At 41.0% G+C, this 19,010-nt stretch overlaps 1 pseudogene; it reads left to right on the forward strand.

The window, feature by feature from the left end:
- The first annotated feature begins 754 nt into the window (after positions 1-754).
- Positions 755-6,917, forward strand: LOC117454755 (zinc finger and BTB domain-containing protein 43-like; annotated as a pseudogene).
- Positions 6,918-19,010: the final 12,093 nt, after the last annotated feature.

Consider the following 19,010-nt stretch of genomic DNA (forward strand, 5'->3'; position numbering starts at 1 on the left):
ACCAAAAAATAATAATGTTGCAGTAACATATTTTTATACAACAATCCGTTTCATAAACTAGACATATTCAAGTAATGGAACACATGGTTGTGCTTTGTTCTACCTTGGGTAGGGGTATCTCGATAACTAAAGCCATTTTTGGGGGTTTGTTCCTCTGTATGTCCTTTACTGTATAATATGTTGCATTGTTGGAGGTGTTTGGAACCTAAGATTTCCATTGCCATAACTACACTGTAGCTACTGTGCATATGACAATAAAACCCTTTAATACTTGATCTTTGTAGGGCATACTATAATATATTACTTAATTAATAAATTAATATATGTTTGTTCTAGTTGAATTTAATTTTAAGACATAACATATACTTGTATAATAAATACTATTTGTATAGACCCCGATTAAGGTATTACATTTTTCATTATGTTAAGATACCTTTTTTGTTTTTATGATTATTGTTTACATTTATATTACACAGGAGTTTTTAATTGTGTAAGAATGTTTATGACCTCACTATATCCTCTAATAACGGCAAATACACTTTTGGGTTCAGCTTTAATCATTATAATAATGATATGGCCTTGAAGGTAAAGCCTCGAGTTAACGTGCATATTGTCATGGTTAATAATAATTAACTAAACCACCAAACTCAAGTGTGTGTGTGTGTGTGTGTGTGTGTGTGTGTGTGTGTGTGTGTGTGTGTGTGTGTGTGTGTGTGTGTGTGTGTGTGTGTGTGTGTGTGTGTGCGCGTGCGTGTGTGTGTGTGTGTCTGTCTCGTGTCTTTACAGTATATATGGAGAGGCTCACTGATGCTGTTCAGTGTTCACTCCACCAGCTAGCATCAGCTACGCCTACGGGCAAGCTGCTGTTAGCATTTACGAGCTTGCCTTTTTACAACAACACATGCATTGGTACTTCGTATATGGAGTTTGCAAACTATAATGCTGGTCTGCAAATATCCAGTGACTTCCCCAATCCAAGCAAAAAGCCCGACATATCGACATATCTAAGGTAAAGTAACTAAGCGAACATGTACTGCTAGCTAGTTAACGTGTTGTTAGCTAACAAGTGACCGTTGGTTAGCTAGTTAACACGGAGTGAACACAGTGTTACCAATGCTGTCCTCCACCAGACTCCATGATAATAATACTGTTTTTAGGACAGCTGTTTATCTGACGGCCCATGTTAACCAAGGTAGTGCTTCTTAGCTAACATTAGCTAGCTAGTAGTAGTAGTTATCAAGTGGAATTAACTTATTATCAAACTAAATACAGTTGGAATTGCACCTTTGATAATATCGAAAGGTAAACTGTTAACGTTAATTGTTACGGTCAGTTTTAGGGGGCATTTTGTATTTGATTTAAGTCACTATAAATGACTATCCTGGCACAAATAGTTAAAAAGTACTTTGTGTTGATCAGGTAGTAAAAAGTCCATGCTTCATCTTTACATTCCTTCTCTTATGCCCCAACTGAAGTGTCACCGTTATTGTATTCCCTTGTTTAGTTTTCTCTTGGGTCTGCATTATCTACATTCATGGCCTCTCTTTTGTGTTGTGATATTGGCTCAACCAAGATGTGTTGTCAACACATACTCTACTTACAACTCTTTGATACAAGTTCTTCAAATAATCTGCCCAAATAAACTTCATGAATGCAACATAAGGACATAGCAATTAGCAAAGCAGCAGAACGAAGTACAAGAACAGATAATTGCTACGTTATCTTAAAAACTAAAAATACACATTTACACTCATGCACATCTACTGGATACAAGACAAAACCAAAAAAGGTACAACGCACAGGTTTTTATAGGCACCATATATTTTAAATAAACCCAAACTTTTGCGATTAGTAATGTTTACATATTCTCTTTCTTAGTGGTGTGTGAGCATGGATCCGACCTGCAGTGCCTCTGCGGCCCCAGCTGGTCTGACGGTGCAGGTGTGTTTCCCTGGGGCCCGAGCTGCTGTTCTAGACAATCTGAACCGGCAGCGGGAGGAGGGCCGGCTGTGTGACCTCTCCATCCAGGTGCAGGGCCACGTGTTCAGAGCCCACCGCTGTGTGCTGGCTGCTTCCTCGCCTTACTTTCATGACCAGGTACACTGCAATATATTGTCTACAGAACTCTTTTAAATCAGCACAGCTCTCCACTAAATACAGTATATAGTATTTGTCATGTGTTAATATTGTTCATTTATTATAATAATAATTATATAATAGTCTTAATCGTTTTTTTAAATAGCTGTCACAACAGTCCTTTTTTGTTGTTTTGCTACGTATTCTTCTGTGAAGCTGACCGTTGAGCGGCCCGACCCAGCAAGGAGGCAGAGAGTTCAAATATAACCCGGTGTGGGCATTCATTTCTCATGTGCACATAGTCACCAGCCTCAATATGACTGTCCTCCCTGAACACAGTCAGCAGCCACAAGGATCTCACACACACTACCAGCCACACAGACAGGGAAACAGAGCCTAAATACCCACACACTAATCAGCAATTAGACACAGGTGGGGGGGGAGGAGACAACACAGGGCACCAAGTGAACATAATCAGGAGTAACAGACATGGGGAAAGGGAAACACTTTTCAAAATAAAACCACATGTGCAATAGTACAAGGCCCGAAGCTGTCAGTGCACACTGACCTTCGTCACATCTTCTTTCTGTATATTTGTATGCACCACATATACCAAAGCAAATTCCTCAGATGTGTAAACCTAATAAATAAAACCGAATTAGATTCTGATTCATCCAGCTATAATAATGTATTGGTTTTTACTCTGTTTATTGAAGATAGAATCCATTACCTTTACTGAAATAAAAATATAAATACCACACTGTTAAAATACCCCACTTCAAGTTAAAGTCTTGCATTGAACTATAAGAAAGTAAGAATTATCAGTATACGGTACTTAAAGGTGGGGTAGGTAAGTTTGAGAAACCGGCTCGAGATACACTTTTTGTTATATTCTATGGAATGCTCTCAACATCCCGATAGCAATGAATACATTAAATGCTTTGACAATAAATACATTAAAAAATGTCATCTGTGGAAGCCGTAGTACTGTCAAAATCACGACCAATCATCTGAGCCGGCCCGGCTAAAGTAACTGGATGGCCTTCCTGCCTGTCAGCCTTCCATCGGGGCACACACTTATCTCGTGCCCTCATTGGTCATGTGGCGTTCGTGTGTGTTGGAGGAGGGGCTCTGTGAGGAAGTGGCAGATTTGTTCCGGTTGTATATTTTCAAATTCTAGCACACTCCAGCTGGTTTCTCCAAACTTACCTACCCCACCTTTAAAGAGTGATAAGTAATTAATATGTTCAGTCAAATTATCCATGTCGTTGTCATATCTTTCTCATATTATGTTTTTGGATTATATTACAAATAACTACTGCTGTAGATGTTTGTTGTGGTGCCCATATTTTAATCAGAATCAGAATTCCTTTATCCGTCCAACAGAGGGGGAATTTAGAGTACACATTCAGGGAACAATAAGTAAGCAGTATTTATCAAATGTAAATAGTGTAATACTGTAGAATCGCTTCCTAGCTGATCCAAGAGGATTTGATGTAGTCTATTTAGCTTCTGAAGTAGAATATCTTCTTAAGCCATAAAGGAACACTTCATCCTTTTACATTCAACACCATGTTGTACAGGAAGGGTGTGAACAATTGCAATCAGTGAACAAAAAAAAGCTCTACTATATTTCCCTTGGAGATTAGTAATAAGTAAAAGTATAAAGTCGCACTCAGTTGAAGTACTCAAGTTTTACAAGGACAGTACTTTAAGTACAGATATGTGGTCACATTCCACTACTGTTTCTCCTCATCCCATTTATCCAGCTTGTATCAGTGCTTTTGTGTCTGTTGCTTGTTTATGGGTTTGTATACAAGTGCTTTTAATAATTCATGTGCTGTAATTGCTCCTCCATGGTGGTTGTGTGTGTAATGGTGTTCTTGTGTTTTGGTCTTGGAACTATGGTGCTGCTTTTTTTATGGGTTATTTCTGTTATTTTATGGCTATATCTCCCTCATGTACATCATAAACTCATGTGCTCATGTTAATGAATGTGCACTGTCCCTTCTTCAATTCATAAAACATGTCTGTCTGGATGCCCTCAGCATGTCTTATCTCTGTCTCTCAGGTGTTGCTGAAGAACGTCACCACGGTCTCCCTCCCCTCAGTGATGGACCCGGTGGCCTTCGAGAGCGTCCTGAGCTCTGCCTACACGGGGCAGCTGAGCATCGTGCACGATGATATAGTTAACTACGTCACCGTGGCCAGTTTCCTACAGATGTGGCACATTGTGGACAAATGCACAGAGATCCTGAAGAGGCCCCGTCCTCCAGTGGAAGCCCCCTCTGGAGAGGCTGCTGTGGCTCACCCCGGCACCGCGTCTCGCCAGCAGTCCCCCAGCAGCACCGACTGCTTATATCTGGAGAGGGAGGGAAGAAAGAAGGAGAGAAAGCCTGATGCCTTGCCTCCTTTAGCCACATGGAGACGCCCGCAGCAGTTTCCTAGATGGGGTCGACCACGGCCCTCCTCAGCCCAGCACTTAGCCGACTCTCAGCTGGACACGCTGCCCGGCTACACAGAGAGTGATTACACCAGCTGTGAGGAGGCGTGGGTAACAAGCCATGCTAGAACCAGCCACTTTGCTCATGATGGAGCGGGCCACAATAGCCGGTGCTATGGGGGCTTCCCCGGTGGTGAGGCTTTAAAGCAGAAAGTCAGGTTTCAGCAGCGGGGACCACTGCCCAGCACTGAGAGACTGCCTGAGAAGATTAGAGAGAGCGCTGACTGTGACGAGACACCAGAGAAGAAGAGGAAGGACCGAAGAGAGATTGAGGCGGATGAGGGAGTTGGAGAAGTGGAGGTGGAGAAGAAGGGAAGCTTTGCACAAATGGGACACTGCGGTAAGATCTAAGAGCCTTATTCTACTTGGCACAAATATATTCCTGTGTTTGACTTAATGGACTAAATCTATTCAAATGTATGTTAATAGATTTGGTTTTACCGTACTATGGGTTTCCGTGGATTCTAAATAAAAGTCTTATAAGGCAATGAACTTATTAAACTGTAAAAAAAGAAATTAATTGGCAGTAAAATGATTAGCCTTATTAGTCTTAAAAGATGTAAATGTTGTAGATAAGGTAATGATGCATCTTGTGCTGCTCTGTTAAGCACGTTGGACTGCATCTTGCATGATAAGTGCTATATAAATAAGGGTGGGCAGGTAGGGCTGCACAATTAATCAAAATGATATGAAATAGCAATATGGAGTAGTCCAATTTTCAAATTGCAGAAGATCCAATATTAAAATATCAGTTTCAATAAAGTATAAGTATAAAAATGTGAAATTGGTTATCTCTTCCCAACTGTGCAGCCCTACAAACAGGCATATTTGGTCCATAACATTAACATATTACTTCTCCTTGTTGTGCATGGATTTAATGTGATGTTCCATTTCCCCAACAGACTTCCACTCAGTTTCAAATGAGAATTTAGGCTGTGGTCCGGCCTCGGGAAAAGTGATTTTGGAGGAGACCAGGGGGAAAGTTCAGAGGAATGTTCCCAGTGTTCATGACTGCCAAACGGGTGAGGCAGCTCCGGGCACTTCCTGTCCAGCTTCAGCCCGGCTGCAGTGGCAGACAGAGCCTTGGTCCCAGCCAGAGCAGAGGCCGCAGGAGGGGGGGGGGCTGCAGTAAAGGTCAAGAGGAGGAGGATGTGGACTTTGGATGCTTCACAGAAGGGACATTCAGCAGGGACACATACGATGAGATTGAAGACGGCACGGGACAGGTTTCCCAGAGGCCTCTAGTGCCGGTGTCTCCTGACTTCACCACGGCAGGAACAGAAGTGAACTGGCCCTCCACCAGCGTGGGACAGGGCAGCTCATTGACCCCCACTTCAAGTCGCCAAGTGTCTCTCCCCTCTGCCACATTGCCGCCACCCTCCTCACCCCCGACCCCCTCTTCATCCTCCTCAGTGTCGCTCGCTGGTGCCCCCTACATCGGCAAAGTCCACTTCTGCCACTGTGGCAAAGCCTACACCCTGAAGAGCATGCGCGACCGCCACGTGAAGATGCAGCACCTCAACCTGCGGCCCTTCGGATGTCCTGTTTGCACTAAGTCCTTCAAGATGAAGCACCATCTCACCAAGCACCTTAAGACTCACGGGGGGCTGCGGCCCTATGAGTGCGGCCTGTGTGGGAAGAAGGTCATCTGGAGGGACAGCTTCCTCCGGCATCAGGCCCGGTGCGAGAGACTGGCCTCCAGCTCCTCGGCTAACAGCAACAACGCTAGCACAGCCGCAGCAGGGATGGCTGACAGCTACAGTTACGGGTTTGAAGACGGGGGGGCTTTTCTTGCAGCAGGAGGACAGGTGAAAGTGGAGCAGGCAGATTTCCACGGGGAGATGGAGGGCGGGATGCAGGGCCTGCTGGGCAGCGTGTCGGGGATTGTGGATGAGTTAAGAACTCAGTCTCAACATTTGGACACAGGTCGTCATGTTTTTAAAGAGGAGGCGAGTGAGAGCTTTGGCGCGAATTAGTAACCTAAATGTGAAACTGTTTATAAATCAATTCAAGAAAGTTATATGATGACTTTAAATGTCACAAAGGCTACGGATGCCTTAAACAGCTATTGTTTAAATATTAAATTGTGTGTTTCCCCATAATAACAAAACGTTTTTTTTCTTTTTTCACTCCTGCTGTTAGTATACATCTGTGTTGTGAATGTACTTCGAGAGCCCAATTTAAAATAGTTTGCGTTTTGCACATACATTATTTATATTTTGTAAATTGTAATTGATCTTCATAAAAAAATAGAAGCAAGGGTCTAAAAAAGTGTTTTAGGCCATATTGATGTCTCTTCTCATTATGTAAAGACAAATACATCTTGATTTATATGATAATTAAAACTTTGGATTTTTCTGGTTGATAATGGAATGTTGCGATTTATATTACACTCATTCTAAAACAATTTGGTTCATTTCAGCTCCTCTGCAGCACATCAGTGGAGCACCAGAGGTCGCTCTTGCGCAACGCTACAGAATCCCTTCTGTTATCATATTGTGGAAAAGGAAGAGCTCGGTTTAAAGAAGCCTCCTCCATTAGGGTTAAAAAAGACTCCGATACATGACGAGAAAATGAGTGAGGCTATTATTTAATGTATGCAGGGGGACAGCTACAGATCTCCATTTCAATAGCAAACAGGAGGTTTTGATGATCAAAGAGCAACTGCACAACCAGGAACAAAGGTTTTGCTGTATGGCACTATAAGCAGCCATATATTTGTTGCTATCAAAATAAGGTAATATGGGTTTAACGAACGTTAATGTGAATCCTGAAATGCGTCAAACACAGGAAAATTGCCCGATGTGGATTTGGCAAATGATGGCAGGAACAATACATGCAGGAGAGATGGAGCTCTGCAGACTGGCCGTTGTCCTTGAACACTTCTATCTCAGCATTATTTATAATGATGTGAAACATTTTTTTTTCCCTCTCCATATAATCCGTTTTCAGTGATCAATTAACTGTAGAACAAAATGTAGCGCTTGCGGAATTAGATCTTGTTTTCTGGACTTATATATTGCGATTACTGTCTGAGAGATGATTGCCCCCGAGAGGATACCTCCAGAGGGTAAGAGTTCAGTTTTTATAGACCCTGGGTTGAGTTTGGAGCGAATAGACTACTTTATCCACTTCCCCTCATTGCTTTTCAGCCAGAAGCTGGTTAAGACGTGATTGCATTTGCAGCCTTTGCTATCGTCATGGTTACAAACAACAGGGTATTATAAATAGGGTTGATATAGTTGTAATACCTGCAACAAATATTTTAACCCAAGAAAACATTTTTCTTGTTATACTTAGAATTTCTTGCGTTTTGATCAAACAAAAATATGTGCGCTACAATAGAGTGGCGAAGTCACGCCCATCTACTTCCGGTCCATGGGACCCCGGAAGCGAAAAATTATACATTGAATTCAATGGAGAGAGAGAAAACGTATCTTTTGATCCCGTTTGAATTGTGCCACGAATGACACATATGATGTTTGTCAATCTTAAACAATCATTTCCATGTAAAAAAAGTCACAGTTTGTCGTAAAACTGTTGAGATATAAGACTATGAAAAATACGCAACTAGAAAGACTACAAATCCCAAATCCCATTCTGGGTCGTGTAAGTGATGTCATAGGCGATAATGCTCCAAGACTGGTTGCGACTCGCAAAGAAGAAGAAGATCTCATAACTAATTTATTCCCTCCAATAAATAAGAGATTGCTCCAATAAATTCACTTTTACAAGATGCCTGTGTGCTTTGTACCAGGTTGGAATCACAAAAGTGATCATACCACTTGCTCGTTCTATCGCTTCCCGTCTGATGAAAGGACCAGGAGTCGTTGGACCAAACATATCAGGTAATACACATGTTTTGCATGGAACACAGTCAAGTTAGCTACATAGCTAGTAGCGAGCACGTTAGTTAGCATCACATTACTTAGCCTTGTCATTTGTATTGGCCTTAACATGAAGTGAACCCAAATGTTAAACAGTAAGAGTAGTCATGATGGTAAGTATTTTGTGAAACATTTGAAGAGTATCCTATCGCCCCCTCCACCCAATAGAGTCTGGCTGCAGACCGCAGCAAGGAGGCGGATCGTATAGGGGCGGATCCTATCAATAGAGTCTGGCTGCAGACCGCAGCAAGGAGTCGGATCGTATAGGGGCGGATCGTATAGTGAACGACGGGAGCCGGCTCTCGCCCGCGAACGAGCCGTTTTTTGTTTTGTTTTTGCGGAGGGATCTAGATCGGCATGAAGGCACATTATGCAATGTGCAATGTGGACATTATCCCGCTTATTACACATGGCCACATTCTCAACAAAGTAACGACATGACTCCCAATAATAATTGAAATGCTTTTATGGATTTAGAAAAAGATTTTATTGATTTAAAAAACAGTTTTATGTATTAATTTAAATTGACATGCATCCGCTAAGAAAAGTAGTCCGTTGTTACTCTTTGAACTAACGTAACAACGGCAGGAACAGCTTCTATAGTGTTTTTGAGGAGCTTTTTGATTACAGATTTGAAAACATCGTTGCTTGCTTTAAAAGTAGCACAATTCATTATGTGAAACCTTGGAAAGTATCTAGATATCTCTGCCCTAATGCCAAAGGTAACTGGCAACTGAATATGTGTCGCCGTTTGATGTCTATTTCTGGACTGCTGCGTAAAAAGGAGGGTTTCTGACCCATTACTTCTCTTCTTACTTCTATACGAATAAAACACGGAGGACGGAGATCTCTTTTTGTCCCCCTCTTCTCCCCGCTGCAGCCTAGCAGCTGATCTCAAAGCACGCTCCCCTCTCCTGCAGGGAGAACAACTATATGTATACTTTATATAGGTTGATACAGTAGCCCCTTTTTTAAAATAGTTTTTATAGGTGTTGCCATCTGTTTTGTGTAGCGTGGTTCTACAAGCAAGTCAATGCATTCATTGGGTGGTATCAGAGAGTTACACGGGTCTGTAAATGCAATGAAAACAATTGGCCACAGCAAATAATTTATATTAAACATGTAATTTTTACTTTTGAATACTTCAGTACAAAGGATGTATTGAATAATTTAAGTGATATATGTGTACACATATACATCATTCATTAGTCAAAACAGCGCTACATTTGATTTAATTAAAAGGTATAATATGTGGTAAACTGAAGAGCCCTTTGGGAGCCGAAAGAGCCGGCTCTTCTTGGTGAGCCGAGCCAAATGATCCGGCTCACCAAGAAGAGCCGGAATTCCCATCACTAGAACAATGACTTCTTCTGCGAGCATTTATAAAAGCAGCTGGAATCCCTTAAATTGCTATTGGATAAAAAAAGTTAGGAAACGCCCCTATAGGAAACGCCCCTATACGATCCGCCTCCTTGCTGCGTCTGCAGCCAGACCCATCTCCCTCCACCAGGTGCTAAGGAGGCGGGAGGTAGGCTAACGGCACATTAGCATCGGCGATCTTTTCTACTTAATGCTATCTGCACAAATGGTTAACATTGAACATTAAAAGATCAGGCAGTTCTGGGAGAGTCGAAGGAAGGAAGGAAGGCAGCTTTGCATGACATTCTTCTGGACGTGTTTCATTGTGATGATAGTGAGTCAATCTGTTTGTTGGAAAGACAGTAGTTGAGTGATTACTGATAGAAAATTATTAAAAGAGATAATTATTCAAAGTGTTGTTACTTTAAAGTGTTGTTACTGACCTTTTTCTCTTTTATTTCCTTTCCCTCACCTGTAACTGCTGAGACCCTGAGGAACATGCACACTGGACTGACCTGCTCTGGCAACCTGATTTCCACTGTACGTAATAGTATTTGGTTATGGTATATTATTTATATACATCAAAGGCACAATGCACCCCCCAGAGACACACATGTATTGAGTGTGATATTGTGCATAGGTCAAGTGAAATCATCTTTACACACTAGAAAACTGTAGGAGCGGCAACTTGTTTTGAAATTGAATTTTTAATATCCGATAATAAAGTTGATCTGTTTTCTTTATTCTTCTCTCTTCCCAGCTCCATCCATCACCGTGCTCTGTTCCTGCAGGTCCTGTTTGCTAATCAATGCTCATATGTTTTTACACAATTACAAATAAAGTCAATGTATTGTATGACATGAAGTTGTGCTTCATTCGGAGTCAATAATACATTCATTCTGCCTTCAACTGCACAATGACTGTGGGCTGCACCGACATCCATGTAGCTGCCCCCCCAGTAAGATGAACCAAGCAAAGAGGGCTTAAACTGACCTGAGACCAGCACACCCAAACACAACGGCTCTTTTAAGAGCCACCTACAGTTTCAAAGAGTTGCAATCCTACGTTATTATAATGATTAAACTGGTTCATGTGTCACTTAGTTTACTGAACCGTGATGAATGAAAGAAATTAGTGAGGTAGTGGTTTACTGAAGTTACAAAGACATTAATATATGAGTAACAGGTCAGTGTAAACACAAGCTTCTGTCAATTATGGATCATTCAAACTATTTATATAAAAATATGTAATAAAGTTCTAAAACAAGTATTCGGTATATTCCTTGATAGCTTTTGGAGAAGGTTGTTTTTAAGTTTATTAAAATCTATCGTTTCAACTGTTTCACTTTATAAAAAAGAACAGGAGTAGAGCATCATTGAGTTTCTTATTCTGTCAGTAAATTATCCAAATGAAATGTTTATCATTATTTTAGTCAACCCTAAACAAATTGATTGTACCTTTTTATTAATGACCTTACATGGTCGGCCAAGTTAAATTAACTTCAGAAAATCAAATCTGTTCTGAGAAAAAACTAATAAATGTTTAAAGATAGGAACTTGCCATCCCACTGAAAAACAGTCCGTAGAGATTTAAAGGTGTAGTTGTAGTTCAGTCCAACGTTTAATTTGGATTCATTTCGCCAACAGTCAACTATTTTCATAAAGAATATATATATTTTTCAGTCAACTTTATTGTCAATCTTACTCAGTTTGTGTTTATAGACAGAGAGATCAAAAAGACGTTTAAATAAAATTATACAATTTACAGATATGTAATGTATACAAATATATATATCCTATACACACCATCATGTATAATGATGGTGTGTGATGTAGAAGGGAGTGTGGTAGATAACAAGTGAATATAGAGTTACATACAGATCCATGTTACAGCAAAAGATGGAATAACTAAGAAGCACGCAGTATAATAATAATTACATGCAACAATGAAATAACTGCTCAGCGTCTCCACCACGATCCCAATCTGCTGTGTCCTGTTTTCCTCCCCTCTGCATAACACCCCATCACACAGACGGAACACAACGCAGAGTCTGAGGGTGTTAAGAGTATGTTTATTTAAATGTCCTCCTCTCTACTGGCCAACACAGGGAGCATATGCTGGGTGTAGAATTGTTCCAGGAGGAGGAGATTTCCATGCCATGCAGGGTCTTTGGGGATGAGGATGATGATCGCCTCCTTCGTGGTCCACACAACAAAGTAGCAGAGACTCCGGTCTGTGATGTGCAGCTGCCCTTGGACCTGGTGCCAGTATGGGTGATAGACCCACCCTCCTCACGGAGACAGAAGGATGGTAACTGGACTGCCTCCGCGATGGTCATGTTCATGTCACCAAAATCATTGAATCTACACACAGCAAATAAACTCAAATGACACAACGAGATGTAAAAGGAGGTCACACATACAGTATAGAGACTATACTGTATAGTCGATATAAAACTGGCCGCTTCAATCTGAGGAGCAACTAAAACAAAACACGGGAGTGTACCTTGTTCTTGTGAACGTGAACACTAATGTTATCCACAGCATACACAGAGACCACGAAGTTCTTAAGGAGAAAACTAGTTACTAAAACAAAACACGTTAGTGTACCTTGTTAGCTAATGTTAGCTAGCTGACATTAACGTTACACATTGCACTCATATTACTCCGGTCCTGCATGCTGGCTCTTACAGAACCGACTAACTCCCCTTTCGTGTATGTACAGCTCTCAACATGCCCAGACTTGTAGTGATTTTCACCTCATTTTATACTTTTCGCCTCATTCTGAAAGAAACAGGTGACATTTGCTAACGTGACGGCCGTCTTTGTGATGGTGACGCGTATTGTGCGAGAGCAGAGACCTGTAGTTCACTGAGCGGTTTCACACAAACAAATGTGTAACTTCACAGTTTTACGACACATTTTTATTTTTTTTACTTGCAAAATATTCTTTTAAATTGACAAACATCATATGTGTCATTCGTGGCACAATTCAAACGGGATCAAAAGATAACTTTTCTCTCTCCATTGACTTCAATGTATAATTTTCCGCTTCCGGGGTCCCATGGAGGCTCCCGCAAAGGGAGGGGCCTCTCTATTCTTTCACACACAGTGACGTGTGTGAAAGACGAGCTACCCACAATGCAACGCGCACCATATATATATATAAATACGCCATTTTCCTGGAAGTGCTAATATCCTGGAAGTGCTAATGTAAACAGCTAGCTAAAGTAGCAAGGCAGAGCGCACTGGTTTTTTTTCTGAATTAACGACCGAAGAAATCGCTGCATGTCTTCGGATTACATCTCTGGACTGGAGGGGTGTGCTCTAGGTCGTTACCAGCGTAAACTAGAGCTGTGTGGGTTGTCGGATTGCCCTTACAGACTGCCTGCAGATGTATGGAAAAACGACAGTGGCCTTCGTCGATTTTGGCTGCATCTACGTCTAATTTCTGGAAACACCAGGTGAATACCCCACTTGTCACAATAATATTATCATGCCATTGCATTTATGTGGTATTTTAGAGTTGACTAGATATTGATTAAGGCAATAGACTATGATATTCTGCTTGCACCTCGCGTGAAATGGTGGATACCGGAAGTACGGTGTCGCACTCGGCCCAATACCTGTATGTGTGTGTGAAAGAATGGCGAGAGAAATATTATCTTTCGATCCCGTTTGAATTGTGCCACGAATTACACGTATGATCAATTTAAAAGATAATTTTCCAAAAAATGTGTCGTAAAACTGAAGTAACACTTTTTTTGTGTGAAACCGTTCAATGAACTACATCTCCCGTCTCGCACCACACACCGTCACGTTGGCACAATTCACTTCTTTCTTTCAGAATTAGGTGAATATTAAAAGAGGTGAAAATCACTACAAGTGAAAGCTGTATACACAAAAGGGGAGTTAGTCGGTTCCGTGAGAGCCAGCAAGCGGGACCGGGATTCTGGGATTTGTAGTCTTTCTAATTGCGTATTTTTCAGAGTCTTATATTTCAATAGTTTTATGACAAACTGTGACTTTTTGTTACATGGAAATCATTTTTTAAGATTGACAAACATCATATGTGTAATTCGTGGCACAATTAAAACGGGATCGAAAGATAATCTTTCTCTCCCCATCAGAGGTCGCGTTAACCGAATATTTGACAGATTAGAACAAACTCGGAACAGCGCCAAAGTTTCCCCGCAGCGAGGCTCCGGTGTTATGCCGTGTTATGCATGCCCGCCAAAAAGGAAATGATACCGTTTCCAAACCTAACTTTGCCGTACAAATCATCGAAATGTCTGAGTTTTGCTTTACGCTGTACGCGATCCCGCGAGGTGCAGTGGGCATGCATAACACGGTGCCGCTAACTCAACCTGATCTCACCAGAATGCGTGACTCCACCACGACTCCTTAACACCACAATGCGTGGTGGAGTCACGAACTTTGTTACATTTACGTGTCGGCACCACGCAAACAACCCCAATGTAAAGTGAATGAGGCTCCTTTGTCGTGGTGCACACACGCATTTCTACAACGTGCATTGTGTGTAATGCAACTGTTAATTTTATTAAATTAGTTTGTTTTTAAGGAAGGCCAGAGCTTCAGCTGTGTCAAATAGATTGTTCCCTTTAGTTAACGTTATTTAAAAGATAATGATCATGTCCCCTGTATTGTATTACGAGCGTCCATTCCCATTGGATAACGGAGAATTTTACACCCGGAAGTAAGTAGCCTATTCTCCTTACTGTCGATTGATTTTACAGTGATATCTGCACTACTCATCGACTAAAAAACACCAAATTGTCCTTGTTAATTACACAACATTGATTGGTTTGAATTGTGTGCAATGCTTTTGTATTTTCCCCCTTCGATTCGGAGAAACAAATATTTTTTCGGAGTTTTTGGACGGCAGAAGACACTACACTACCCAGAATCCTCAGCTATCGTTTGGGACTACACCATGAACCCCGTGATCAGTCCTCAAGCTCTGTGTTTGGTTGACCTCCAACTGCATTCCATATGAAAAAAAAGGTTTCGTAAAAGATAAAATCATACTTTATTCAGCAGTGCTTGCTTTACTCTTTGATAGTCATCACATGAATGCATTGTAATAAATGGTTTGGCTGCATTAAATATTACACATCTGTCTTAGTTCTTTCTTTATCTACAGAGATCGGGCATCAGAATACACCGGAAACTATTATTTTACCGTTCTGTTTTAATTTCACAATAAAGTTAGTAGTAATATTTTGTTTTGATATTATTGTTTTTTATTAACTACTAGACCGCTGGGTCATGTTAAGACCATCTTTTTTTGGTTGCTATGGGTTTTTTCCATCGCTTTTGTGTTACAAATATCAAAACAATAACAAAATAATATTCGTCGTAAACTAAACCGGAAACAGCAGTATATTTTATTTTGTTAACACTGTAAACTTGACAGCCTTTTAACCCAAACCACCTACTGGTTAAAGCACGTTATTACACGTTTAGAGTAATTGCAATGCAGGAAGATTGTGTTGCTTTTTAATGACTGTTTAAAATGTCTTTTTCTTAATGTCTTTCATTTTTGTAACGCACTTTTGAATGTGTTATATTTTATGAAAACATTCAAATATTAAGAGTACGTACAAAATAGTGGGAAAGTAGAAGGTCAATTATATAAATATAGAATAGAAAATATCAAGAAGATACTCAAATGATATCTAGAGTAAAACAGTTGAGTGCCTGATAGGAGGATGTGCTAACTAATAAGGCTTTATTTAAAGAAATGTGCAGAATACAACAGTGTAATGGTGGAAGTATACACACATTGATAGATGTCTTGTAATGCACTGTTGATGAACCTGTGACCCAAGTTGTTCATTCATTGCATAACTACACTGTTGTGTATATGATATGTCAATAAACCTTAGAAAATCTTGAAATCTTGAAAGGGATGTGCAAAATAGCAATTATATACAGTCTTTAATGAACTATTAGAGAATAACGAGTAATGAATATGCTTTAAACGGATCTGCAGATAAATATTTAGTCTTCTCAAGCACCAACTATCAAATATCTCGCCTGATTGTTGGCACTTGACAATCACCTTCACTGAATTTCACTCAGGTGTAACTAAAGTCTGATTTAAGGGTTGTTTATATTTCACATCATTAATCCAAATCTGTAAAGTAACTAAAATAAATGTAGTGGATTAAAAATACCAGGTTAACCTTAAAGAAAGCCCTCAGGATTATAAAAGACCACCATCACCCCAGCCACAAACGGTTCTGTCTGCTGCAGTCTGGCAGGCGGTACCACAGCATTCGGACTAAAACCACCAGACACAGACACAGCTTCATCCCACAGGCCAGAAGACTATTAAACACCTGAACTTAGAAATAACATTCATCTGGCTGCTACTTAGAAATTATTTATCTAATATATCATATTCCAATCACTTGTATATAGACTCTTATTGCACTATTTCACTATTTTTTTCTGTGTATCTGTTTTATTGCGTAGCACTGTTGGAGGAGCCTGTGACCTAAGGGGGGGAGGGGGGTAGGACACGTTCGATTCCTGTTTTGAATAGTGTGCCGTCGATGGGTTTCATTCCATTTCAAAGTCCTTTTGGACGCTCTGTGTAAACGTCGCGCATCCAATCACAGAGGTTGAGGACTGATCACGGGGTTTGTCAAGCTAAGCACATGGTGTAGTCCCAAACGATAGCTGAGGATTCTGGGTAGTGTAGTGTCTTCTGCCGTCCAAAAACTCCGAAAAAATATTTGTTTCTCCGAATCGAAGGGGGAAAATACAAAAGCATTGCACACAATTCAAACCAACCAATGTTGTGTAATTAACAAGGACAATTTGGTGTTTTTTAGTCGATGAGTAGTGCAGATATCACTGTAAAATCAATCGACAGTAAGGAGAATAGGCTACTTACTTCCGGGTGTAAAATTCTCCGTTATCCAATGGGAATGGACGCTCGTAATACAATACAGGGGACATGATCATTATCTTTTAAATAACGTTAACTGAAGGGAACAATCTATTTGACACAGCTGAAGCTCTGGCCTTCCTTAAAAACTAACTAATCTAATAAAATTAACAGTTGCATTACACACAATGCACGTTGTAGAAATGCGTGTGTGCACCACGACAAAGGAGCCTCATTCACTTTACATTGGGGTTGTTTGCGTGGTGCCGACACGCAAATGTAACAAAGTTCGTGACTCCACCACGCATTGTGGTGTTAAGGAGTCGTGGTGGAGTCACGCATTCTGGTGAGATCAGGTTGCGCTAACTATATATATCTATGCCAATAACAGTACACGAGCGTGCGCTCTCTCACCCCCTCGTTGGAGTTGTCTAAAGGCCGACTGGTAATACTGGATTTTTACAGAGATTTTACGATCCTGTCCGGCAGCGAAAAAGTCTAGCGCAACCTCTGCTCCCCATTGACTTCTTCAATACATAATTTTTCCGAAATAAGGTCCCATGGGTCGGAAGTAGATGAGCGGAACTTCACCTCTCTATGAAGCCAGTAGTCAGTTAGCCTAAGCCGTAATACTAACTAAGCTAACAGCTACATTTTTGTCTCCGGTTACTTATGTTGAGGCAGGTATTTATAAGCTTGCTTCCCGCAAATGTTATAGATGGGCAGTGGTATTCTATTAATTTACATGTTCACACGGTCTGCGATTTATTGCCAGCCATATACGGCAGTTTAGACTGTTTCATTGAGCCTCGACCATACTCTATTGCAGGGGTCGGCAATTATATTTGGCCTCGGGCCAATTTTTTCCCTCCCTGCTCACAAACGTATTAAGATCCAAAGCTTTAGTGCGTTTTGAATCAATGCTGAGTACAGCCAAACTTGACAGTCTCTTCTCTGTCAATGTAGACCAAATGCTTCTCGTTTTGCGCCGTCCCGTTCAAATGACAATCACATTTCCACGCTCGGGCCAGGGCCGGGGGAGGGGTTACATGGCTCGCGTCTTGTGCTGCATTCACTTGCACTCGGACATTAGGAATTTTCTCATAAATGTCCGATGAGCCAAAACTTTTCTTTCAAAACAAAGCTGCCAACTGGGGTGGCTGCATATGCACCGCCACCCCTCGCCCTCCATGATTAAGCGGCTTCTCCGATTTTGTTGTCAATGTTTTGACTGAACTTTGTTACTGTTCACATATAAGTAAACATTACGTTTGAATGATTTAATGAGCTGGTGTTATTTTTTTCAAACCGCATGCTGGCCATTTCAGCACCACGCGCTGTCCACCTACTCGTCAGTGCACCCCGCTGCCAGATTGTGCCTGTGCTGTGTTTCATTCACTCTCAACATGGATACAAGTACAATAAGCATTCTTCAGGTGTAGTTAGATTCTCTATTTGGACATTATAGCCTATATGTGTGACTGTCGGTCCGATAAAATAATTTGTTTTTAAATTTGTATTCTCAAAATAATTTTCCGGGCCAAATATTATTGCTGGCGGGCCACCAATTGCCCGCGGGCTGCCTATTGCCGACCCATGCTCTATTGCTTTAAACTCCTTGCATTAAGCTCTGATTGGTCAGCAGGAAGTGAGCTGTGATTGGTCAGCAGGCGGTGCTTTCACAGAGTTTATCTCTTATCTCGAACCTATCCTGCTTTGGAGCAGGTTATGTTTTCAGCATAAGTTACCATGCCGATTTATCCCGGTAAGAAGTGATGGGAATTACGGCTCTTTGAAGGGAGCCTGTCAGCAGAATAGACTTTGGTCTATCTGCAGCGGAAAGGTGACTATTCTCACAGTTCAATTTAGCAATTCAACTCGGCGTTGTTTATTTGGTGCACACAGGTCAAAAGACAAAGAAGGGGCGTGACTCTAACTGTTTTATACCCCTGGTAGTGACAATCATGCAGACAGCGCCACCCAATGAACACAGTAGTAGTCACAGCTACTTACATAAACAATATGATGCACAGTAATACATGGAATCATACAATATACATATCTCTATGTTATACCTCAACAGAGCCGGATCTTATGGCTCCGTTCCTTTCCGAGAGCCGTTCAAAAGAGCCGTTTTTTTAAGGGGGCGGGGTTAATAAGTTTATCTGCGAAATAATCACCAGGATAATGATTGATAGTATTGCCAGAAATCTACTTTTACTCACAGAAAATGTATAACTTGCATCTCAGCCAGCCAAACTCAAAAG

This window comes from Pseudochaenichthys georgianus, chromosome 11 (assembly GCF_902827115.2).
Source record: "Pseudochaenichthys georgianus chromosome 11, fPseGeo1.2, whole genome shotgun sequence".
NCBI classification, from domain to species: domain Eukaryota; kingdom Metazoa; phylum Chordata; class Actinopteri; order Perciformes; family Channichthyidae; genus Pseudochaenichthys; species Pseudochaenichthys georgianus.